We start from the raw sequence: 26,195 nt of genomic DNA on the forward strand, positions 1-26,195 counted from the left end.
ATATATGAAATCTACATCTTGATAGTTTACTTAATATTTAATGAAAAATATATAAACTATGAATTCACAACACAATTAATACAAAATAGCTTTAAATATGAGGAATTCTTTTAAACATATCAACCATACAGAAATGGATTTATTTACTTTCTGTTTAGTTATAAAATTTCTTAGACAAAGATTGAAGAACAAATCTAATAAACATAATTTCTTTACAAGAAAAAAAAATTGTAATTGAAAAGATTAACATCTTTTTAGTTTTCTTATTTTTCATTTCTAAATTATAATTATTGCATCATGTATAGTACATAGAATTGATTTTCACATCTGTGATGGTTTTCATAGGCAAGACATGCAAATAAATGACTGGCCTTCTCAGAAGCAAAAGGCAACCGGTCTAACAAAGTTCCAGAGTTGAAAGGAAAACTTCCCAACGTGAAATTTAATATAACAGGGGTTTGTATGTTAATAAATGTGTAGAGCAGTTTTCTGTGGAAGCAGATTTATTTGTGTACCTGCATAGGATCACTTATTTATAATCCTTTACAGCACAGTTGCCAAAACTTACATCATACTAATGCGATCCTACTTCATACTTATATACGAGTTTTCGAAGTGATATTCAAACAGGGTTATTAGCCACAGTCCACATACACACTAAATGATGCCTGCACACAAAAATAAACAGAAGTTACTTTCCCTAGGTTGCATACTTACCAGGCTGCCCAGAGAACACAGAGATGTTAACTGCTCTTTTGCCTAATAGCATATAGGAAAACCTATATCTGAGACCATCTGGGAATCAAACGAATATGATGCTTTACAAGCAGGGATTCGGAATCATTCAGAAGTTGCCATTCTCCACTTTTTCACCCTCAGCTTCAATTTCAGGTGCTGTCGTAGGGCTCCTCTGAGTGTCCACTAAATATTAAGAATGTCTTCTGTCATCTCTAAGCTGTTTGCTTGTTGCAGAAAGCACATCATCTTGGAAATAAAAATTCACTGAGCAAAGAAGTTCTCCACAATCTCTTCTAACAGGAGTGAGTTTAGGAGAGCAGGAACCCTGCTACCCCGTGACTGCTGAGGCATAAATGGGCCTGGAATATTTTTCAAGCCCAAATACATGGGAAATAGCTTGCTTCCATTGTTCAGAACGACTGACATTTTGAGGCTAGCTGTAAGTTTAGGAACATTATTTCCATTTCAAGATGTGGCAATCAACTCCTCATTTACTTATTGCTAGTAAAGAAGTGGAATTTAGTATTATCACTTTACTTAGTCACCTTCACTATATACTGGCTAAGACACAGGTTACGTAAAAGTCAAGTTTCATTCGTAACAGCTTCAACAGTTTGGCCCCAGGCTGATCAGATTGCAAAAGTGTTAAAAATCCTTCACTGATTTCATTAACTAAGAATTTAGCAAGACAGAATTTAATTTTTATTTTACCTTAAAATTTAAAGTAAAGCAAATTCCATAAACAAGTAAGTAATGCTATATTTCCAAGGTCAGATATTAAATTTACATTTTGAAAAGAATTTCTACTATGATTATTTTGGAAGGCGAGTGGGGGAAGGAACATTTCTATGTTATGGAAAGATTGGTGGTGCTTTTGTTGCTGTCGTTCCTTCTGTCTGTTTGTACATCATGGGTTTCTGTTCCCTTCTATTCATCCACTATAATGTGACCAACTGGCGTACAGTGAATATTTGCAAAAATCACAAATTCCCTTCCTTTGAACAGATAGAGTCTATTTTTACTCAGATTATGAGAGGTTCTGAATATGTTAAGACCGACATAAAGAATTTCACAGATAGATCTACTTTCCGTGGTGTGTACCTTTTAGTTGCAACGTAAAAACTGGGATAGGTGAACACAATTCTTATTCATAAATATGAATTGTTATGTTTTCCTGTGACTTATACTTTCTTGTGAAATAGACTGCAGAAATCCCATAGCCCTTTTCAGGTCTCTAATTTTCTAAAAGTACAAATGAGAAATACGAGAAAAGAAACTACTGCGCAGTAACTGAAAAGTAGTTTTTTTTTCCTCCTGGAAACAGCTGTTTTTAGAGCAGTCCAGCTTCCCCTGCTGGAGCCGATGAGGTCACCATCACCTCCATCAGCAAAGGAAGTTAAATTCCTTCAATGGCTTTGTCTGCCCCAATTCTCAATTTAGGAAAATAAATTTTTAGTTTAATTTAATTATGAAATTATGAATAATTCACATTCTGGGGTGAAGGACAGTGTCAGTCTACAGTATGGTCTTCTTTCTCTTATGCTATGCATGCAAATTTGAATGTGTGGCTTGTAGACTGTGTTTCATGACTTATCAGAGCTTTGGATCAATTACAACAAAACCTCATCTCTGGTCTTATTCCCGGAGATTTACTTACAGGCAAACTGAGGTAAGGAAGCCAGTCTTTCAGGTTCATAAAGTTTCATCAAAGTGAGTGTTCTAAGTCGTTTCTTGCCAGGTGATCACAGCTTTTTATTTTTTTATTTTTTAGCCTCTGTAGAAATTTAACAGTTGTGACATTTCCTTTAGATATTTTATTTTCTTAAATTGAGAATTTGGGTGATTTTTTAAAAGCAAAACAGTACCCCCAACTAAATGATTCGTATGAATATGTATATAGAGAGTGCATTTCATAACATAAAATTATATATAAGCACTATTTTGTTAAGACTTCAGATTTAACTCAATCCTTGAGGCATGGTCTGTGTAAGATCTATAGACTTCAGTAACAAAAGGTGTTACCTTCAGTGAAATAACATAAAATCAATAGATGTTTTAATACATATTTTACATATTTTTGTGAGCTTCTAAAAGTGCATGCAATTTTTGTGCTGGAAATAGTATATTAATTCACATTTCCTAAATGTTACCTAGTACAACATATCACATCTGATTTATAGGAGAAAACAGCCTCATTCTCTCTAAAAGCATTTTGGAAACATTTTGTGTTTTAATAATTAGGTATCCCTTTTATTTAAATGGGTGAATTTAAATGGGTAAATAAATGGCTTATATTTACGACTACATTCGAAAATGTGAAAACTAAGAATATGTCTTGATTTCTCAAGAAAGAAATCCCACTAGGCCTTCAGGACCACTTCATTCATTGACTCAAAGCATTCTACCTCATTCCTTTTTATATTTTAGATAATTAGAGGATCCATCTCCTCCAGCAGCCACGCAGCATGGCAAGAATTAATGAACATGCAATGAGTGCATGTGACAAGAGACTTCAACACTTTACTCTGCCTTACAAAGATCAGTTATGAGCAGGAAGACACATCTGAGATTGGGCACTCAGTAAATAGTATGACCTTGGAGTCGTTTTTCTCCTCTGGCCCAAATTTCCTCACATTATGAATGATCGGGTTGGGTGGGAATCCCAAGTGTCAGATTGGTGGCTGGTGGGCTGAACTAGCCAACAAAGATGCTCTGTTTGGTTGAATTGAAAACGTGCTCACTGCACCAGAATCCCAGAGACCTTGCTGCGGTCTTAGCTCTAGTCACCCACACACGTACAGTTGCCTAATCTGGCATTGGGTTTACCACTTTTGTACCAGATGATGTTTAAAGACCTCGCCAACCCTAACACTCCAAGATTTTTAATTCACCACACTAATTTCCAAGCTAGAATCTCATCCTGCAAAATTATGTACAAAAAAGCTTCTATACAGACTGAGATCATGTACTTAGGAGACTTTAAAAATTCGTTCCCAATATTAGGAAAGCAATGAACTCTATATCCAACTGAATGAAAGAAACTGTATAATTAAGGAAATTGTTGCTAACGTGTAATTGCTGAAAAGTTAGACTTTCTGTGGGTGGTGAATCTGTTCATTAATTGGAGAAATAGAAAGCATTTTCAAATTTCTGCAAATATATCTGACTTTAAGGGAAAACAAACATGTACAGCAAGCTTAGTCCAAAAAAGAATGCTGTCAATGACAGGAAAAATCATAATGATGACTGATTTCAGCCTCTAAAGAGGAGATAAACAAGTTATTCTACCGTAACTTACAATACATTGAATCTCATTTCAGAAAAATTGCCTTTCAATGAATAACGTTATGAAGAGAAATTTGAATGAGACAGTAATATAATGGAAAAAAGCAAAACAAAATTATTCATATTAATTTTATAACAAATAGGGAAGGTGAGTGTTAGGATATACTTGTTTTAAAAGCAATATAATTCATCTTCAATGAATGTTGACAAAATAGCTTCAAAATTGCATCACACTAAGGCATGTTGTGCAGGCATTTAGTTAGGAATTTCCTGACTTTGGCCCCTAGATGACCTCACAGTTAACTGGTTAAAGCAAACTAAAAGGAACTTAAATCTTGCATGTTTATGATGCCATTCCTACTTTATTTATTTATTTTTTGTTAGCTTGGATTAATAAAAACCAGGTATTATATTGAGGGGCAACTGCAATAGTTTGAAATGTTACACTGGAAAAAAATCAGATACTCTTTTCAGTTTTCATCCCTTTTTTTGATGCTATTTTTGTCAATTTAAAGTGTTAACAGCATTAACTTAATGAAGATGGAGCCACAGCTTACAAGAATATCATAAATTGACTTATTCCCTAAATTCAAATGAAAGTTGACAGTTGAACCTCATACCATAAGAGAATTCTTTATTCTTTTCTATGTTAAAGAATTATTTAAAATATAGTAAAAATTAAGTGAAAATAGAAAATAGACATTTTTTTCATTTGCTTTTGTAAGAATGGTCGTGGTAATGTAATTCTTAACCAACCACAGTTTGTCAGAGCATGGATAACACAAAAGCGGGTCTTATTTGATGTATCTGGTATATAGAGAAGGAAAAAATGTCTTCTGTATAATATCTATTGCATCTGGAGGTTCATAAATTTCTCAGCAACATTCTCACACATTTAGATTGACAGTACAAACAATATTAGAATTCAACAGAAAAAATTCAACGTTCTATTTACTAATCTTTAATGAAATATTCATTGAATCTCACATTTTTAAAAAAGAGAATATGATCTTTCAACAACTTCATCAGAAACCGTTTGAAAATCGAAGTTTCTATCTGAGAGGCAATTTTCTTTAAAGCATATTTCTATCATTCTAAATTCCCTTGAGCCTTATTTTAAGAAAAGATCAGATTCATCTTACCTAAAGGAGAGCTATTCCAAGACTTAGGAAAGTAAGTTTCTACCATTTCAACCTGTAACATTGCCTTAATCTTTTTCATTTGCATTTCAAAACTTCTCGGTCTCAAAGGAAAAAAAAAAAAGGCAAATGTATCTTGTTTATCCCTTCCTGCTGTTTTCAATTTCAGTGTATCTAGTCACCAAAAAAATAATCATTTATAGCATTAACATGTATAGTTAAGGACCCAAGTCCATCTGTGCACATTCGTTGACATTCGGAAGGCCCAGAGCCAATCTTTAATACCTGAACGGTCACATCAGGACCAGGTCTAAAGTACTAAACAGATGAAGCCCAAGATACCAGTTGCCCTAGTTTCAAAGCAGCCACAATTGGTTTATAATCATTTTCCGAGAACCCTGACAGTTTCCACCAGCTAAAGAGGGACCTCGGGCATGTCACGATACGGCAGATAGTGCGGTAGCTAAAATGAAAAAAGAGCTCGATTCAAACCTGGGCTACAGTCATGGCAAAATACACTTAGCTCTCTGCTTTCCCCTTCGATTGGTTCTCTGTACTGAAAGAGGAGTTCATAAATGTTAAAGACATTACAACTTTAAACTTTCATTTTTAATACATAGTCAAGAAAAAGAGAGTCAACCTTCCTTAAGAGTTTCTAGAGTGGATAAAATAAGAATTAGACAAAATCTATTTTACTGTATACTCTCTGGCACAGTATTTTACAAATGACTTTCAAATATATATATGTCACCTCATGTAATTTTATAACCTGTTCTCATAGGTAGGCATGTCTCTTAGCCCCAGTTTGGGGACAAGGAAGTCAAGACAGGTGGTTGATTTTCTTAGGGCATGGAGCAGTGGTTAACTCAAGCCAAACCAGGTTTTTTGGTGCTAAGCTCTTTCCACGACACAGTATTGACTTTCTACGATAAATAGCCCACCCTGATTAATTCCAAGAATCAGAGGTTATGTAAATCAAATACTAGAATATTGAAAATTCTGTTTCCACTGATTTAATGTCTGTATGTAAATAAATTTACCACTCTCTGTTTGTTCTCCAGTTTCCTGACAGAGCAGAACCCTGTGTCTCTCATTCATTTTTAATATTCTTGAGATTTCTCAATATGTGGGTGGACCTTATACGTATATTCATTTCTCCTGAGGTTTCACTTCTCCTATGTCACTGTTTTCAAAGTGGGTACCATAAGGCTCTACATGTTTTTCAAAGGTACTTCAGGGACCACTGTGCAAGATCAGTTGTGGGGAGCCAACCAGGAGAGATTTTGGATACTTCAACTTTTTATATATTGAGGTTTATATATACTATATCAGTTTACAAGAGGATTTCATAGGAAGGAAGGGAGGGAGGGAGGGAAAAGGGGAGGGAAGGAGGGAGGGAGAGGAAGAGAAGAAAGAAAGCTAATAGACACTATTCTAGAGGGTGTTAAGGTTAATGAGAAATTTGAATTTGGAATCGGGAAGCATCAGTTTTGAGGTTTTCATGATAAGAAATATAAAAAATAAGTCAGAGAGCGGGATAAAGTATTCATAATACTGAATCCTGTTCCATGCAGGTTTGGTGACCTGTCTGGCATCTTAGGAATACAGGTAAGCTCTGAATGTCTTAAAGGTGCACCAAAGAAGCTTTTCCTCTCAGGTGACAGACTTTACCAAAGAAGAGTCTATGCAGTACTTCAAAGACTGTCCAGCTTCTTGGATACCTCCAGGGCCTGGGATCCTGCAAAAGTTACAATTTTGCTAATACAGGTCTCTCCCACACCTTTGTTTCTGGCACCAGACATTCTTATAGAAGCTCCAAAGAATGTTCATTTATTTCTATAATATGCGGCAGGGGTTAGCAGTGAGAGGTATCACCTAAAACAGTGGTTCTCAGCCATGGGTAATTTTGCCATCCCCCACCAGCCAGGGGACACTTAACAGTGTCTGGAGGCTAGTATTTTGGGTAGAGGACAGAAATAATGCTGCTAAATGTTCTACCTGCACAGAATAGTCCCTCCAAACAAAGAATTAGCCTGGCACAAATGTCAATGGTGCCAAGGTTGAGAAACTCTGATCTCAGATCCCAGAACTGTGAACTTGATTCTAAAGTCATTACTTGGACTCCTTCACATAATTCTATGTTCTCCACATCTGAGCCTCGTTGTGAATTTATAGAGGATATCTGCTACAGTTATAATGGGTTGTATATGGGGCAAGAGGAGGCAGAATGAATTGAAATGTATCTGTGTTCCAGGGAGACCTTAGGAAATTAAAGAGAAAGTATGGAGGCAAAATGCCATTGGTCCAAATGGCTCTAGTGTTGTCAGTCATTTTGGAGACCATTTGAAACAACATCCCCTAATGCCGTATTAGTGGGTTTTGCATATTATAGAAGTTTAGTTAAATTGAAAGTGTTCCTCTTAATAGCATTTTTGACATTCTTCTTTGACATGCTTTTTTGTTTGTTTCTGAGATTCACTCATGTTGTTTTATATATATGTGTGTGTATAATTTTTCAAATTTTATTGTTATATAGTATCCCATTGTATGAATATACTCTAGTTTATTTTTCTGTTTCACTGCTGTGGGTATTTGAGTTGTTTCCAGTTATTTAGCATTAAAAAAAATTCTGCTAAAAACCTTTTTGTTGGTGTCTTTTGGTGCACTTATCGAAAAAATGTTTTCTTAGGTATATATACCTCAGAATGGAGTTGCTAGGTCATAAAGTGTAACTATATTCAAGTTTATTAATTATCTCAAAAGATTTTCCAAAATAATTGTGTCAATTTATATGCTGACAAACAGGTCAAAGGTGTTCTGGTGATCTACATCTTTATCAGGATTTGATATTGTCTGACTTTTAAATTTTTTAAATTTAAATTAACTCATTTTGTTTTAATTTTCATTGCTTTGATTACTAATTGGGTTGAGCTTTTCCCTTTATATGAATTAGCCATCCTTGACTTTATTCTTTTTATGTGTGTGCGAGGTGCCTGATGGAGTTTTTGTCCAATCTTTCTAATGACTGTATCACTTTGCCTAGTTAATTTGTAATTTGTACATTCTAATCCTTTGTTTTACATGTTGCAAACATTGTCTTCAATGTGGTGGCTTGTCTTTTTACTCTATTTCTGTTAACTTTTGATACAGATGCTCTTTTTTATATGTTAAAATTTATCCTTATTTTCTTTTATTGATTGCACTTTTTGCATCTTGTTTAATAAATCCTTTCCTACCTCAAGGACATAAATATATGCAAATATATTTTCTTGTAAAAGTTTTATAGTTCTGCCTTTCACATGTTGGTCCTTTATTCCCTAGAATTAATTTTTGTGAAATGTGAGGTAGGATCCATTGGGTTCTTTTGTATTAATAACCAATTTTCCCAGCCACATTTAATGAAAAAGTTATCAGTCTGCACTGATCTATAATAACAGCTTTGTCATAAATCAAATTTCCATGTTAAATGAGCGTGTCTCTGAGCTCTATAGTTTGTTCTATTGGTAAATTAATCTATCCTTTAATTAACATCCTATAGTCTTAATTACAGTAGCTTTGTAATTAATCTTGATATCCAGAGGGTAAATTACTCCCACCTTTCAGTTCCTCTTTGGGATTTCTTGTGCTGCTGTTGGGCCTGTGCTCTCCCATATCTATTTTAGAATGCCCTTGTCAAATTCACATACACACACACACCTGGGTGCACTGGTTGGGATACTGATTAAGTTTGCTTTGAGTGTTGAGATTAATTTTTGTGGAAAACAGTCAGGTTTCTAAGACTTTCTTTTTCATAATGTCTTTTTCATAGAGTCTTTTAAAGTATTTCAAAAATATTTTTATATATTTATTCCTAGATTATTTTAATATCTAAAGGATTTAGAAAAAGTATCAAATATACTTTTTGCTTGTTTTGGTGCATTTTATTGCATTTGAAATGCAACTGATTTTTGTATATTAATTTTGTATCTAGTCACCATAAAGGCTTTTATAATTCCAATGATCTAGCCACTAAATTTTTTACAATTTGGAAAACAATGCCAATTTTATTTCATCCTTTCAGACCTTATGTCAATTATTTCTTTTTCTTTTATTGCTATGCTCTCTAGGTCAATATTATCATGAAGTTTGCTCTAGTTTTGGGGGGACTGAGGGGAGAGGGTATATATACCATTCATAAAAGTAAGAAAATGACTTTCCTTTTTTTGTTTATCAATGTTTTTGGTTTTGTTTTATCACACTGCATGTTGAACTTTTTGAAATTTTATCTATGCATTTGATTTTTTTCCCTTTAATCTGTAAATGTGGTAAATTGTACTATATTAATTCTTAATTAGCCAAACATATAATAGTTCAAACACAATAGAAGTTCCAGTCAGGGCTGGTAATTAGGTTGCAAGATTCTCTTCTCTCCTCCACAGACCCATTTAGAGACAATTTGACAGCGACCCTTTAAACTTCAGTTCATGGCCTCGAAAGTCATTCCGGTGCCAGTAATCCTGATTGCAATCCATAGGAAGAGGTAAGGAACTTGGTGAAGCACCTGTGAGGGTGGAGAGAGGGGTATAGGCCAGACTTGGAATTTGCACTTACCAGTTCCTCTCACATTCTCTTGGATAAAATTCAGCCACATAGGATATAATCTTTAGTACCCAAGAAGAGTAAGCATAAATTGAGTGAGAAACTACCCTGCTATATGAGATGAATCATCTGAATTGATTTTCTAATATTCAGCCAATCTTTTACTGATAAATGGACTCAACTAGATGTATTATGTTTTAAATTCTAATCTTGATTCGAGTAGCTAATAATTTTATAGGATTTTTGCACCTTTTTACAAGACAGAGATTGGTCAAAAATTTCCTGAACTCAATAAGACTTTACAATTATTGTTTGCGTGGTCAGTATTCAGTTTTCTTTCTTCATATATTGACTTTTATCCTGCTGGGTTTTCATGTTTATTGGGAAACTTTTTCTTTTCTGAAGAAATGTAGAGTTAGAGATATAGTGCAAGTTTACTGGAAATGATGTTTTTGATTATCTTACTTCATTTTTGGAAAATATTTACACTGAGTGTAGAATCCTAGGCTAGCAGTTATTAGTTTCATCTTGTTAAGTATTCATTCCATATTCTTCTGCCTTCAATCATTTAAGTTGAAATGTCAGCTATCAGTATAACTATTCACCCCTGAAGGTAATAAGTCTTTTTCCTCTTTATGCTTTTAAGATGTTTCTCTTTGTGTTTGGTTTTCAGCATGTATTTTGAAACTCAGTTATCAATAATATACATACTTAGGATTATTATGTCTTCTTGACTCATGAAAAAGTATATTACTGAGCATAAAGATGAATATCTCATAATGCATACTAAATTGTCTGCTATTAATATAGTGATTAGAGATTTTCTTTGATTTCTTTTTGCATAGTATACTTTTTCCATCCTTTTAGTCTTAGTGTATCATTTCCTTTTATCTAAAGTTTGTTTCCTATAACCAGTACATAAGTTGATTCTTGCTTGTTTTATCCAATATGATTTCTCTGTCCTTTATTTTACTCTGATAGAGTAAATCCCTGTGACACACATAGGAGGCCCACAAGGTTTTTGAGAATATATATCAGTAGACACTCTGCCAGTATGCTCTGAAAGGGACAGAGAGAAGACAAAATGGAAAAAAAAAAAAAAAGACCATCAGATTCCCAAAATTCTACATGCAGGAAGAAGGCTTATGAAACTACTCAACTTTGAACATGTTCTATCTTTCATGAGAAAGGAAGAATGACTCCAAGTGGGGAGCAGTGGGCCCAGAAGGCAGAGCCTCAGACCACAAAAGATTATTCCCAGGCCTTGAAGTCTAATGGGATTTGGACCTAATAGGGTTTGCCCAGTTGGATTTCAAAATTGCTTGGGACCAGTGACTCCTTTTTTCCTTTAATTTTCTCCCCTTTTGAATGGGGATGTCTATAAAAAGAACTGAAGAAACTTTAAGCAGAAAGAAACCAGGATTGATTATTTACCATGCAATTTATTTCTTTGTTTAACTTCATGTTATCATCTAGTATCATTTTTCTTCTGCCTGAGGAACTTATTTTAACAATTCTTAAAGTATGGAGCTGCTAGTGTCATATTCTCTCAACTCAGTATTTCTGAAAATATTTTTGTTGCATCTGTAAATATTAATTTAATGTTAATTAATTAATTATAATTACTTTAAAATTATTTGATAAACAATTCTTGGTTGACTCTTTCTTTCATTTCAGCATTTTAAAGAAGTTATACTACTACTTTCTTGCTAATGGATTTCAGACAAGAAAGGTATAGTCATTTTTACCTGTATTCCTCTGTTCATAAGGTGTCCAAGTAGAAATTTAATCAATATCTTTACCTCTTCCCAAAATTTTGGATACCCACACTCTCTCCAATTTCTCACATACCTTGTGCATATGATAGAGCTGTTGTGTATTTCAGTGCTGTCTTATGTCTTATTTTTACTCTTTATGCCATTAGTATTGTTGTTTTAAGAAGTCAATATTTATCTAGACTTACCTGTGTAATTCTCAATTTATTTGCTTTTTATTTCTTTTTTCATCACAGACCTTCCACTTGGAATCACTTTCCTTCTGCCAGAAATAAACTGGAATTTTCTCTAGTAGCTTTGTTTGTATCAATCTCTCTCACTTTGTATTTGTTTAAAAGCTTTAGTTTGCCCTTTTTCTTGAAATATATTCTCAGTTTTCAGTTATTTACTCTTAGAACATTGAGCATTGAATATGCTTTCTTCGGTCTTCAATTTTTTTGAGAAGGAAATTGTTATTGCAATTATGACTTCTCTAAAGCTAATCTATCTTTTATCTCTGGCTGCTTTTAAGATATTTTTTCTTTGTCTTGGTGTCTGGAATTTAACTTTGATGTGTCTGGGTGTATTTTTATGTTTTAATCTTGCTTAGGAATCATGGTATTTTTGCCCCAGTGCACTAGTTAAAGAGCCTGAGCTGAAACACATATTAGGTAGTCATGCTTTAGTTGGGAAACAATACCGCAGAATGGAAAGAGTAAGGGGAAAAACAAAGTGAGGCAGGGAAGGATGGGAAACAATGCAAGGTGATGCATCACCATTCTGGCGTAGGATTCACATGGTGTTGCAATGTGAGACAGCCAGTAGTTCAGCAGGTATGTCTGCTTAACGACTCAGGACTTCTCAGATCGGCTAGTGGGGAAAAAAGTGCCTTAGAGCAGTACCTTAGAAGGGAGGAAGCATAATTGTACAGATTGCTCCTATTTCTTGTATCCCATTGGTCAAATTTGCCCTACTTACAGTTTAAATAATCCAGCCCCGTTGACAAGAAGCTTAAAAAGCCAGATCACCCATCCTGCTACAGTGTAGTAGTTGATAGAAGTCAAAAGTTTCAGAGAGAGCCAGAGGTTTCAAGATCCGTCTGGCTGTGCAATGTCAGCCAAAAGCGAGGGCTAGTATTTCCAAGCAGGTAATTGGCTATCCAGGCAATGGATCTACCTAGGTCCACCCAGTGTCTATTAGCTGTGCCAGTGCTTGAAGTAGAGTCAAGGGCTAAGCATCAAGGAGACAGACAAGGCTGAGAGTGTCCAGGGGAATATATTAAGATGTTCCTGACACAATTGGAATTCTTCTATAGGTGGTGTCATTCAGTAATTCTGGAAAATTTTCAACCATTACTACTTCAGATGTTGCCTCTACCAAGTTTGCTTGTTCTCTCCCTCCCTCTCTTTCTCTCTCTCTCTCTCTCTCTCTCTTCCCCTTTTGGAATACCTATTGAAGCTTATGTTAGCATATCTCTTTCAGATTTTCCGCCCTTTCTCAGTGTTGCGTTCTAGATAATTTCATCAACTCTAACTCCCTGTACACTAATTTTCTCTTTAGTAAAATCATTTTCTGTCAAATACTTTCAGTTTTTTATATCTATTATTATATTTTTATTTCTTGAAGTTCTATTTAGATCTTTATAAAATCTGCTTTGTCATTTTTTATACACCCAACTTTTTACTAATGCTAATTGGCGCCAAGAGTGCCAATACTTTTTTGATTCTTTAATTATATTATGTATGTTTAGTTTATATTATGGAAGTATGAAATTCTCACAATTACAACTTCTGGCATACTTCTGTATATAATTTTTCTCTGTTTTGCTGTTGCCTCTCACGGTTCCTTGTTTTTTGGATTTTTTTAAATTTTTAAATAATTTTTATAAATAGAGCTCATGCATCTTGGAATTGATCTGTGAAATTCTTTGAGGCTTGAGATGAAGTTGTGTGCTTCTGAAAAGAGGATTTGCAATTATTTCTCCGAGGAACCTGGGACAGTATAAGCCCAAGACCATTTAAGATGTTTTGTTGTTTTGTTTTGTTTTGTTGGGCCAACTAACTAGTATGGATTTCCATTGCAAACCTGTGGTGTGAGTGATGGCTGTAGCAATGAGTTCTTAAGGAATTTTTTTTGTTCCTAGTCCAAGGTTTGATACACCACTTTTCATTTCAGACCCATGGTGGGAGGAGTGTTAAGTTTATGTATAATTCATTAAATTGAGAGTATGTACTTTGAGTGCCAATTTTAGGAGTGCTCACTTTAAGTTTTCTCCATTGAAAGGGACCTGGGTTTTGTCTGATGTCCCTCAAGCCCCCAAATAACCATGAAAAGTAAAGTTTAAGTTCACTTATGCCATCTTCAGTATTCATCTTTTGACTGGAGTGTTCTGCACTTTCTTGCCAAATTATTGAGACACTTAAGAAAATTCTTTTAATATTTCTTCAGCATGTTTAATTGTTTTCAGCCAGAAAGTAAACAAGTCAGGGGTCCTAAAATGCTTCATCCCAGGAATTGGAAATCTACCTCACTTTTAAATAGCACATTTTTGTCATAGAGGCAATGAACTAATCAATAAATACTATGCCTACTATCTATACTTTGGTGAGGTTATACCATTTTAAGTATCAGAGTAAGGATATATTTCAGATTCTGCAAGAGAAATTTCTAGTCCAGCGTTTCTACCACTTAGGTCATTGTGATACTTAGAAAAAAATTTTTTTTCTTAATTCAAGATAGAACAATGGAGCTTGAAATGGGCAAGTTATTTTTTAAAGGTGAATAAAAAGAACATATCAGAAAATGCCAAAGTAGTAAAATGGAAAATCCCAGTCAACCTTCAAGCACACTCACATTCACCCAACGAGAAACAATTGTTCACTTGCAAATTACATTTTCTCAACTTGCATAATGATTTCTTATGAAAGAACTATCACAACCTAATTTTGCAATGGCACAATTGATCCTGCATTGCATCCAAGTGAGTCATTCCTCATAAGGTAGGCAAAAGGTTTGAAGTTAAAATACCATGACCAACAACAGCTCAAAGACATCCTGTCTCAATGTCTTTAAAGGAAATGAGGTTTATTTTCTATCTGTGTTTCCTTACTTCGGAAAGTTAACAACTTATTTGAGATGGCACTCCATAACCAATGCTTAACAGGAAGACATTGCAACATTACCCAAATATAACCTATTAACTCTTAATGAGCTCTATTTTTTGTATAACACTCCATGAAAATGTGAACCCTCCAAAAAGGTAATGTGTAAAATGTAATTTTAATAATTTTACTGTCATTTTTAATGTAAATTAAGTATAAAATTTCCTGTATCCCAGTGGGTATTTTCGTTTCCCAGATTAATCAGGCTGTTTTGTTATAATGTACACACCTTGAAAAGAAATTTCATGAACATGATAAAAATCATCTCACCGAAGTAGGAATAAAGTACTTCCCATGAAACATTAATGCTAATATCTTAGTTGTTGCTGATTAGAGTGTAAATTCTACACTGAGCTCACTTTGCTTGCTAAATTTGTACATCAGGGGAAACTATCCCAAACCCTTCAGAATATTGTCTTACTTTTGTCACCTTTATTACTGAATGCTTTTATTTGGTGCTCACAAAATACTAAATATTTGGATCAGATTTTTAAATTTCAGATGGCAACACAGAAATACTGTCAAACTGACAACTTAAATTGAAACAGAGCACAGCGTTTATAGCGTTTAAGAGACCTAAAGATTAGTTAATTCATGTCCCTCATTTTACAGATGAGTAAATAAAAGTCCAAGTTTGCAGTGTTGGTAATGGCTGGAATTAGAACCTAAGATTTTGTGTACTCGGCATTCACAATTTCATAAACCATATCGTATCAGCACTGATGCAAAATCACATCATTTAAAACCTACCAAATGTCAGTCTCACCTGTGCTTCTGATTGAAGATTTTCCCACAGAGACACAGAAGAAATAGAAGCCTGAAAGTGAGGCATGAAAATCAGAGCTCTTTTGCATTAAACTTAACCTGAATTCTGTATAGCCTGAGGACCTTCAGCAATCACGTTAAGTATCTACTCTATATTTGTGCTGAAACAAATCACTTCAGGCTTTGTGAATTTATAGGCAGCAAGTGGCATGAGGGGAAAATGAACCCAGTCTACCCTCATTGCTTTGAATGGTTCTAGAAACTTCCTTGACTGACTTTTTACATAAATTAAATAGAAAGAGTGCACTAACCCTTATCCAGAAAACATCCTTGTAAAATTACTATTTTTTGTGAAAATTCATGGAATCACAGAACATTGAAAGAACTGTGAAATAATCTCATGAATCTACTTGATTCATTTTATAAGTGAGAAGACAAAAGGACATAAAGGTTAAGGTTCTTGTTCATGTTTATGCAGTTAGCTATTTACAAAACTGGAATTAAAATGAAAAGCGTCAGATGATCTGGACAGGTTATTAATTCTCCTGTTTTCAGAAACAATGAAGACATTAAATCATGTGATTTTACATTCCCTCCCATCATTCTTTGGAATGCACACAAATGATTGTCCTGGTTTTTAATCTCAGTACCCAGATGACATTGGTGTTATGATTAAGGACTCAAACTGTTTTCTTTATTTTTTGAACCTGCTCTATTACCGATACAAAGAGTTAACATTTATAACATTTTCAAAACTGAGGAGTCCTCTGATGCTTAATGATCAGACTTCAGTTTGTACATCCCTGAAAACAGAAGCAAGGCAGTACTATTCTGCTTACAAACATTACATGAAAACATCCAAACCAAAAATTGTTTTAAATTGCATACTGCAAATGCTTGCAAGATGCTTTCCTTTTCCCACCATGTCTATCCTGCCTGGTTTTATTTTTTATTTTTTTAATTTATTTTTAATTTAATTTTTAAATTAATTTTTATTAGAGTACAGTTGATTTACAATGTTGTGTTAGTTTCAGGTGTACAGCAAAGTGAATCAGTTATACATATACATATATCCACTCTTTTTTAGATTCTTTTCCCATATAGGTCATTACAGTGTATTGAGTAGAGTTCCTTGTGCTCTACAGTAGGTTCTTATTAGTTAACTATGCCTGGTTTTAAATATTTGACTCAAATGAGCAAATTCCCATATTCTTAGATTCAGCTTGTGTGAAAGTTTTAATTGGCCTGTCAAAACATAATACTTCTATATTGGTTGGTTTTTATACTCTATTTATGAATACACTGAGCTAGTCAATATGAAGCTATCCTTAAATTTCCTTGTGACTACTGACTGGAAAGTTTTGCAAAATTTGATGTACACTGACAAGCACAATAGTCACATTCTTGTAACTACAGCTGTTATATTAGTTTTCTTCTACCCAAAGCCATTTATTAAATGTTATGGAAAGTCAATAAAGGTTTTTTTAAAAATATGTAATTTAATATACAATTTTATATTGTATGCAATCATTCAGAAACATGTCTAGTGAGGAAAGTTGCATGAAACCATATAGCTCAAATGAACAAAAAGTCAGGTTGGCTAACATTAAAAAACTAAAACATTTCAGTTATAGAAAGACCATGGATTTCTAGGCCACAGACCCTTGTTCAGTCCTAAAATCTTGACTATGGAAGCAATTGTACAGAGGCTTATATTAATTTCCTAGGGCTATTAAGCCCATCCAATGAATTTTTCATTCCAAATTCTGTACTTTTCACTGTTAGAATTTTCATTTTATTCTTTTTTACAGTGTTTGTTTCTATGAGAATTCCCATCTGTTTACTATTATCACCATTTTTCCTTTAATTCCTTGTAAGTCCTATCTGCTAAAACCAGCATCTTAGTCTTGAGTCTATTTCTTTTGACTGATTTTTCCCTGATTGTATTTTCCTGTTTCTTTACATGTCTGATAGTTTAACTTTTTACTGGAAATAGTAGATGACACTTTTTAGGAACTCTGAATTATAGAGACTCGGTAGATTTCTCAGAAGAGTGTTGATTTTTGATCTACCAGGCAGTTAAATTTCTGGCTGATCACTGTGTACTTGCAGGCAGATGGCTTTACTCTGCTGTTGTAGCTCTGAATTGTTTTTTCCCATCTTCTAACATGAATCCCTTGGCACTGAGACAGTGTTTGTTCCTAAGGCATAGCCCTTCTGGAATTCCAGTGAGTTCCTGAGGTGTTACCAAGCCATTCTAACTGGGCAGGCCTCAAATTCCAAACTCAGTCTCCCCTGTGGTGGGCAAGAGCTGAAGTCTCTTTTCAGTTCTTTCAGCCTTCCAGCTGTGCTCCCTTGGTCTTCTCGCACTCCCCTCCTAAATGCACAGTGCCAGCCAAAAATTGGTTGAGTATTTTAAGACATTTTGGAGCTCCTCTCCTCTCCCTTTCCCTTCTATTTAAGACTTCCTCTCTTCACTTCCAGATATTATGAATGTCCTGAAATCTGTCCTCTAAACATCTCAAATCAACTGCACGTTTTGGTTGAGCTTTAGATGCTACAGCTTAAGGGACTGGAGAGTGCCTTCGTGGAAAAAATTCTATAAACATGGTGCTACCGCAATGTGGTTTCCTTCTTTCAAGGGTTGAATCCCTTCCAGTTTCTGCCTACTTTTGGTCTCTTTCCAATACCTTCAAATAGTTGCTTACCTTCTCTTTAATTTTTTTAAGTGTTTTAAATGCTATCCTATAGAATGCTTATTCCTTTCCAAGCATTTGCACCATTGCTCCTTCTGGACTTCTCTTGAGTGAGAAATAAATAAACTGTGATGTAATTTAATCCACTATTCTTGGGTTTCTGTTACGGTGGAGCCAAGCCTAATCCCAAAAGACACAGCTAGGGTCAGAATACTCTCCCTAGGGAATGGACAGTCAGTCTCATGATGAACTTGCGATAGGAGGCAGAGTGGGTTCCCTGGGAAGGCAGGTGATTCAGATGCCATTGCAGGACTGCAAAAAGCAGCCAGCAGACAGAGAAAAAGAGGCAGTTTTGCCAGCTTTGGCAGTAAAACGTTCTCATAAAATTATCCCATAAGTTTGAAACGGAAAAAAACTAAATGGGACACTATTTAGTGTCCAACTTATTATCCCATAAGTTTTTTACACATTCAGTGATCACAGGTTCCAAATTCAAAAGATTTTCAGAACATAAAATATGCTGTCCCTAAGTCATATGATCTATTCTGACCATCCATACCACCGAATTTTTGGTTAGAAAAACATGCTCACTACCCCTACACACCATTAAGAATGCAAGATGACTTTTCTTTTAGATTGGATTTATTTTTGTTTTCACTTTCCTAAATATGTTAGCCAAATGGCTACACAGAGTAATTTGCTCCTGACTACACGTGCAGATCCACAGATATACATTCCCACAGAGAATGTCCTTCCCTGGGATTCCTACCTAAGACCAGAAACAGAAGCTTGGACACAGAAAATGATCAAAAACCATTGGCTAGTGCTACAGTCCTGGCACCAGGTTGGAATACCCTCAAAGCTTTTACACTGTATTTATCTTTCACTCCCGATCAGGCATCAGAAGACAAAGGGGACACAAGACAAACACAGTGAACTGGATGATGTTTTCCTAGTTGAAAACTATAAGTTGAAAGAGAGAAACAATGACATTACAGAGTTGTTTATATCTACCAATTTTCTGTTCTAATTTATTACTAAGTAAGAAAGTGAGTTGAGTTGATCATATGCAATCAGATTTGCTTTCTGAATAGGTTCGGTCCCTGCCACAAGTTTGGGAAAGCTCTCTTTATCAAACTGGAATCTCTTCATGGAAGAATAATGCTATCTTTGTTATTGTTGTTATTGTCACCTGTCTCCAAGAAATTGAGAGCGGTGGGAATGTGTTTCCTATTAGACAATATTATCCTTAGTTCAATTTCTCGTGTATCTTAATGCTCTATGGCCCCCCACCTTCTGTCACTATTGCCACTTTGTACTAAGGAAAGTCTCTAGGAGAGGTCTGTACGGGTAATGTTTATTGACATCTTCCTACCCACCCCTCACACAGTCACCCTGTAGCCAGAACATTCCTCTCTAGCTCTTTCTCCCCACTCCACACACATACACCACACAAACACACACACACACACACACACAAAATAACACCAGGAGGGTTCCTTAACCATTTTTATTTCTGTCAATAGAATTGGAAAGCAAAGTCCTTGGTTTATCATTTTGTATAAAATATCTCCCAAAGCACTGCAATGTATACCTGTTATCATCAACTCCATAATTCTTCTCCCTGCCCACAGTCTCTGCATCCTGGCAGTTTATCATCTCTGCATGCTCTGTGCTTTAGATTCAGTCACCTCTGAAGCACAGGCAAAGCCTGCAGCAACCAAGCAGGGCATTGCTTCAGTCTGTATGTAAGAGTTAATTGCAGTCCCACTCCTTGAAGTACTGCCACAATTCCCTGCTTCACTGAAGAGTCTTTGATATCAACCTACTGCTCTTGGGAAGATTACAACCTGTGCATTTGGATTCTTCTAGTCAAAGTACACAAGAACACCGGGTCTGAAAGCAAAATTGCTTTCTGTGTAGCATGTAATCTCCACACCTCTCAATTCCCGTGGTAGGGGCACTGTAAACTGCGGAGCAAGCTTGTCTCTGAAAAGTAGCTCTTCATTTGTAGTTTCAAAGCAATTTTTCAGTCCCGGAGGATAAACGTCTTGCGTATCTGCTGCAACTTGCTGAGAAGTTATGATCCTTATACACTATGCTATTGACCCACCGCCAATAGGGTATGATCTTTTGAGACAGTATTTCCAAAAGAAAGCATCTACACATATTTCCAAAAGAAATCCTCCACATTCATATCTGGATTGTCTCTTTGAAAAAATGGAAATCATCTGCCAAAGAGCTGAAGGTGGGTTTTCTTTGTTGTGTATGGATATCGGACCTGATAACTTAGGGCATTAGAAAGAGTAAGTGACATAAGAAAATTTCAAAACGCCTTCACATGTTTGAGATGTCTATACAGTTTAAAGGAATTTAAATTATTTTTAGTCTCTTGGAAATTTTAAGGAAAAAAGAGGCCTTTTTCTGGAAGAGTTCTCATTTTTAAAACCTTTTTGTTTCACTTTCTGACTAAAGCCAGTAGTAATTATCACAAAGTCTTTGTTCAAACGTTAAAACCTCAAGTGCCCTTCACCTGGATGCCAGCAAGCACACGTGGATTACAACAGAGGCCACACAGTTGCTTTGGAAATTGACTTTCAGATGTGTCTTCAGCACATTACTTCTCAAATTGGGGTGAAATTTAACTGGAATTTTCCAGAAAAATGAACATGTAATGAAAACCTACTACAATACATTTTTAAAGCACCAAAATCATTCTACCTCTATTTGGTATTTTTGTTAAACTCATCTTGAAAATAAAAAATAAGCACACTGAAGCAAAATATATTCTTGCATCCTTATGTTCAAAGTTAGTGATTAGTGATTGCTTTTTCTTTTCTTCTTAAAACCAAGCAGCAAGTTGAAGACAGAACTAGGAATGAGCCTGGAAATATCAGTATTCTTTGGGATTTTACAGCTCTTTTCATCTTCAAAGTGCTTTACAAAATTTTCTAATTAGGCTCACATGTCCTGTCTCCTAGTTAGGCTCTGCAATCAGAAGGCAGCATACCTGTTCTTCTTTCCTTAGCTCTAAGCAACATGCTATTCTTAAGCATTTCTAAATTAAAGAAAAAAGTGTTTGTAATAATGTCGACTTAATTAATGACAAATCTGGACATTACTTTAAATACAGATCCAATTGCCTGGGCCCTAATCTATATTAGCAAAGTTTGGCCATTATTTATTCAGAGCAAAGATAACTTTTAACTGTAAAATTATCTGTAATGAAATGCCATGGTTAAAGTAGTTGTATTTCTGACCAACCTAAAATATTATTCAAAAGGCTTTCACTTTATTTCCATGAAAAATATTTTGTTTTACATATCCTTACTATTTTAAAAATCATTTTTTAGCGAGCTGTGCTTTTTAGTAAACTTTTAAGTAGGCGTGAGATAGGTTCGTCTTTAAAATGAGAACTAAACATGAAAATGAGGAAATCTGTATTTTATTTGCGTTTCTGTCACTAACTAGTTGTATGATTTCGGACAAGTCACTTATTGTTTCGGGATATCAATTTCCTCCTTTGTAAATCAAAAGGGTTTTTTTTTTCCCCTCTGGCTCTGTGACCCTAAGAGTAATTGTGTGCATCTCAGGACGTCCTGCATGCATGGGTGCTTGACCGTCTAAAGCCCCTCTGGTACCTGCTGTCATCATCAGGTGTATGTAGAGGTTGAGTATCAGAAGTAGCTACCTGGTCACCAGGCATTTCATCCCTCAGCCATAATATGGCCAATTAAATAGCAATAGATCAGGTCAAAAATAGAAACATCTGGACATCAGTCTTCACTCAAAGCATCTCTTTGTTTTGACCCAGTGTTGTATAGAGAGAGACTACAGACTCTTGGAAGACTTTTCCTTCCTGCCATTTCTCCCAACCCTCCACCTCTAACAGGGGCCTTCTTCTGAAATAGTTTCTTTCTTTTGTGAGGCCTGTTAGGGAAACGTATGAACATAAACCACCATTTTAAGCTTATCGAGTGCTTGCACCTTTGAGTGAAGGGGCTGTTGTATCCCTTTCTGAGAGCATGTGTTGAGCTGGAGAGGAAAGTGAAGCTTTGGTTTGAGGGAGGGTGGGTGTCAAGGGAAGTAACTCAAACTCCATCAAACCAAAAGAAGAATGTGAATGATGAAAATGAAGAATGCAGAAAAACAAACTTCACGTTATCATTTAGCACATGATAATAGCAGAAATATCGGGCCAGGCCATAGGACCTGATATGATACTAGCTCACATGATACTAGCAGAGATATCGGGCCAGGCCATAGGACCTCTAGGTGTAAATAGGATTCCCTGCATTTGCAATGTCTTGAGGGCATATTCCTTTCAGGCCCTAGAATATGCATTCAAAAAAAATGTATCCCAGCAAGTCTAAGTTCCCCAGCTCTATGACTCCACGTGTGTTGGTGAGGAGAGGCAAGGAAGAGAAAGCAAAGCACAAACTCCTAGAACAATCTCACTTTAAAACAGCATGTTACTGAGTGGAAAGGCAGGCAAACAGAAGGAATGCGTCTTCCTCCTAATAAATGACAGTGGCTTGAGTTGTAGCAGAGCATAATATCTGCATAGGTCATTGTGTTTGCCGTTGTTGATGCTGTGAATTCTCCCTTTGATATAATCTATTTCCTCGAGTATCTCAGGTTGGAGATGGTCTAAACAAATACTGCTAATAACTTCAGAAACAAACTAGGAATCCAAAATATTCTGATTCAATATTTTACTCAGAGTGGAATGTTTTGTATTGGAAAGTTGCCGCGATTGTTCCTCTATTAGTGAGATGATTAAAGTGTTGCATTTTTCTTTCAGGAGAATATTCGGTTAGGTGTTAGTACTGGTGCTTTGGCCAAACACTTCACAACGGATCTATATTCATGAAACCCAGTCTGTGAGCAATGACGATTTTAGGGTAACCATATTTAGCAAATAAAGATATGAGATGCCCATTTGAATTTAAGATAAAGATCAAATATATATTTTACTACAAGTGTGTCCCACAAAATATATGGGGCATACTTATACTAAATTAATTACTGTATTTATCTGAAATTCAAATTTAAACAAGTGTCTTAAATTTAATCTGACAACCTTCAGTGGTTTTCAGCAGAAACATGAACCCTTTTAGCCTACTCTCAGTGGTGGCTTGGATTGCAATATGGAGAGAAACTCTGTTCCTAGGATACCTTTCACATTGTCTTATTTTACAGAAGAGCGGGAGGCTGACAAGTCCCCATAGGTTTGCAATTAAAGTACTGAGTGTGTGACCATGTGTGAACATGACCTCTGATCCAAAGTCATCATTTTAAATAATTATTTCCAAACAAGGAGATGGTGTTTGTAAATTATAGAAAAGTTGCATAATTCTCATACTATCACGTTTAAATTTAGGTTTAAATGAATAGTATTGAATGATTTACTGATGCTTTGTTAACCACTGGAATTGTGGAATTGTATCTTTTTTCCGTCTCTGTTTTTTTCACTCTGTCCACCTTCAGGAGACGCTGTGCATTGTTTCTCTGTATGACGTGCTCCCTGCTCCAAGGCTGCTTCGGTCACGGTCACAGCAAGGGCTGCTCCCAGAGGCCCGAGGCCCCAGTGTCGAATCCTGAAAGCAGCCACGTGCTAATGACTTGAACAACTTCACTCTGAGTTTGCACCATCGGTAGAGCCTCTTAATAGATTAAATTGACTTATTAAATTTCATTTCAGCAGCTTCAATCTTCCACCTTCTAAGCAAAATCTGTGAATAAGGGAAAAATACTCAACTGGGAAATTAAAAAAGCATAAATCTTTCCTAAAGAGTCTTCCCCAGTCTCCCTGTTAGTCTCAGTAGATACCTTCCCTTTCAGTGGCAGAGAGAAGACGTGCCCTCAGGTGGGAATCACTCTCCACCTCACTCCCCGCCCGTCTCCTCTGGCACTTACACAGATGTAGAGTAAGTTTTTCTATATGAAGATTTACTTCATTATAAACTTTTACATTTTGCTTTTCTGTAATATTCTTTGGTCTAAATTCATAAATGGTCAGTCCAATGTAGTAGAGATGACTCAGTGACAGACCTGATCATATATGTTATCAAACGTCCAATTCGCCATAATAGAAACAGTATTTATTGACTGTTTACTAGGTGTGAAGTGCTATGTTAAACTGTTTACTTAAATTATCACATTTAATCCCAAGAGTAACTCTCTGAGGTAGGTAATATTATTTTTCAGGTTTTATAGATGAGGAAATGGGATTTAGCAAGTTTAAAGAACTTGCCCAAGGTCACACAGCGTATAAGCAGCAGAGGCAAAATCCAAACGTGCTTCAGTTATACCAGGATCTGAGCTATCAGAGGAACTATTTTGTTATTATCACTAAGAGAACCTGCAATTCCTGAGGCCACATCAATGTAAATATTTTTAAGCAGCATTGGATTATTTCCCCAAGTACTTTCTCACATTTTCGTTTCTGTTGAACACCTTTTTTGGCCATCTGCTGTCTATAGGGCCCTGTACGCGCAACTGTAAGCCGGAGTTAGTTGCTCAGAGAAGTGAAATTGGGTGGCCATTCCCGGCCCTTCTTAGCTTATTGCTAGAAGCTAGAGTGGGGAGGGGTTGTGGTGGGTTGTCCTTCTTAGAGTCAGTTTTCTTAATAACAGGAGAAAATCATCTAAACCAACATTGTTCTTTAGACTCTACATGCACGTAACCCATAAATGTCTCGGCTAAATGCTATTTGATGTTATTACAGAAAGAAGAGCAGAATGAAGTCTGCAGCCAGATCTAAATGCGATAGTAAAGTATTTCAAAGAGAAGTTCTCCAACTGCTTCACAAAGTAACCATAACAGGTAGTTATTTTTCTGGAAAACTTGGTCCATCAGTATATATTTTTTCTTTGGGCACTAGGAAAATTTCAATTAAATTTAGTTTTCAGTTGTCATAAGAATCTCAACCTTATGTTCTTAGACAGTTTTTTTTTTCAAAATGGTTTCCAAACTCCATTTTTAATTAATTAAAATCTGCCTTGTTTTCCATATCCTTTCATGTTGAACAATGTTACAAACTAATTTTTAGTCATGCACAATTTCTAAATAAACAGACAAGCATGACCATCATCAATAGACAATATTTACTTCTCTCTAAGGTGTTTCATTTTCATCTTTTAAAAATTCCACTTTTTAAAAAAAGTACCACATACACACACATCTAATCTGCAATCACATAGTGTCTTTCTCTTTAACATGTTTATAGTCTTAGCTGAGACCATGGCCCCTGCACCTGAATCACTTCAATCTCCTTCCACATGGTCCTCTCCCTCCCCCAGTCCTGTACTGTCAAGTCACTTCCTTGCTAAAAATACTTCCAGAATTTTCCAGATAAAGTTCTGAGTCTTTGACTTGATTCACAAAGCCCTGCCAGATCTGGTCTTCTCACCCCAAACTATCTCTTTCTATGCTAACACTTCATATTTGGGCTGTGTTACAACTTTTCATTTGTGGTACTATATACACAAAGTATTTGGAAGATTGTGCTGATTCTTAGTAAGACCTCTCTAAGGGTTATTCTTGGTGTTGTTATATATAGAAGTGGTTTTTAAATTATTATCCAACATGTATCCATGATAATTCTTCTCCTCAATTGAAAAATATAGTTACTTTCTTTTATAATCAGTCACCAGAAATTCTTTCTGGATCAAAGTAAGAGATTCATTCCTTTAAACAAATATTTAAATGTACATAACACTCTTAAAAGAGATGGGTAAAACACTTGATAAAGACCAAAAATAAGATCATTTTCGTCTTTCTTTTTTTTTTTTTTGCTTTTTTGCTTTCAAATTTGAGACTGGGAAAGAAGATTAGAGAAAGTTGAAAGCAAGGCAGGAGAAGAGGTTCCAGCAAGGTTAGTTTGATTGATCTCTTATTTTGAAGCAATTGTACACATTGTACATTTTATATGTGCGCTTAAAGCTTATATACTCCAGTCAGTATATTCATACTGGTAAGAAAGTTCCTTACCTTCTACAGAGTCTCACATGATAGGAATACAAGCTTATTTTCAAATTAGAAAATAATCTTTCAGTGAATCCACCAGTGTGTGCT

The sequence above is a fragment of the Balaenoptera musculus genome, chromosome 2, assembly GCF_009873245.2.
Source record: "Balaenoptera musculus isolate JJ_BM4_2016_0621 chromosome 2, mBalMus1.pri.v3, whole genome shotgun sequence".
NCBI lineage: Eukaryota > Metazoa > Chordata > Mammalia > Artiodactyla > Balaenopteridae > Balaenoptera > Balaenoptera musculus.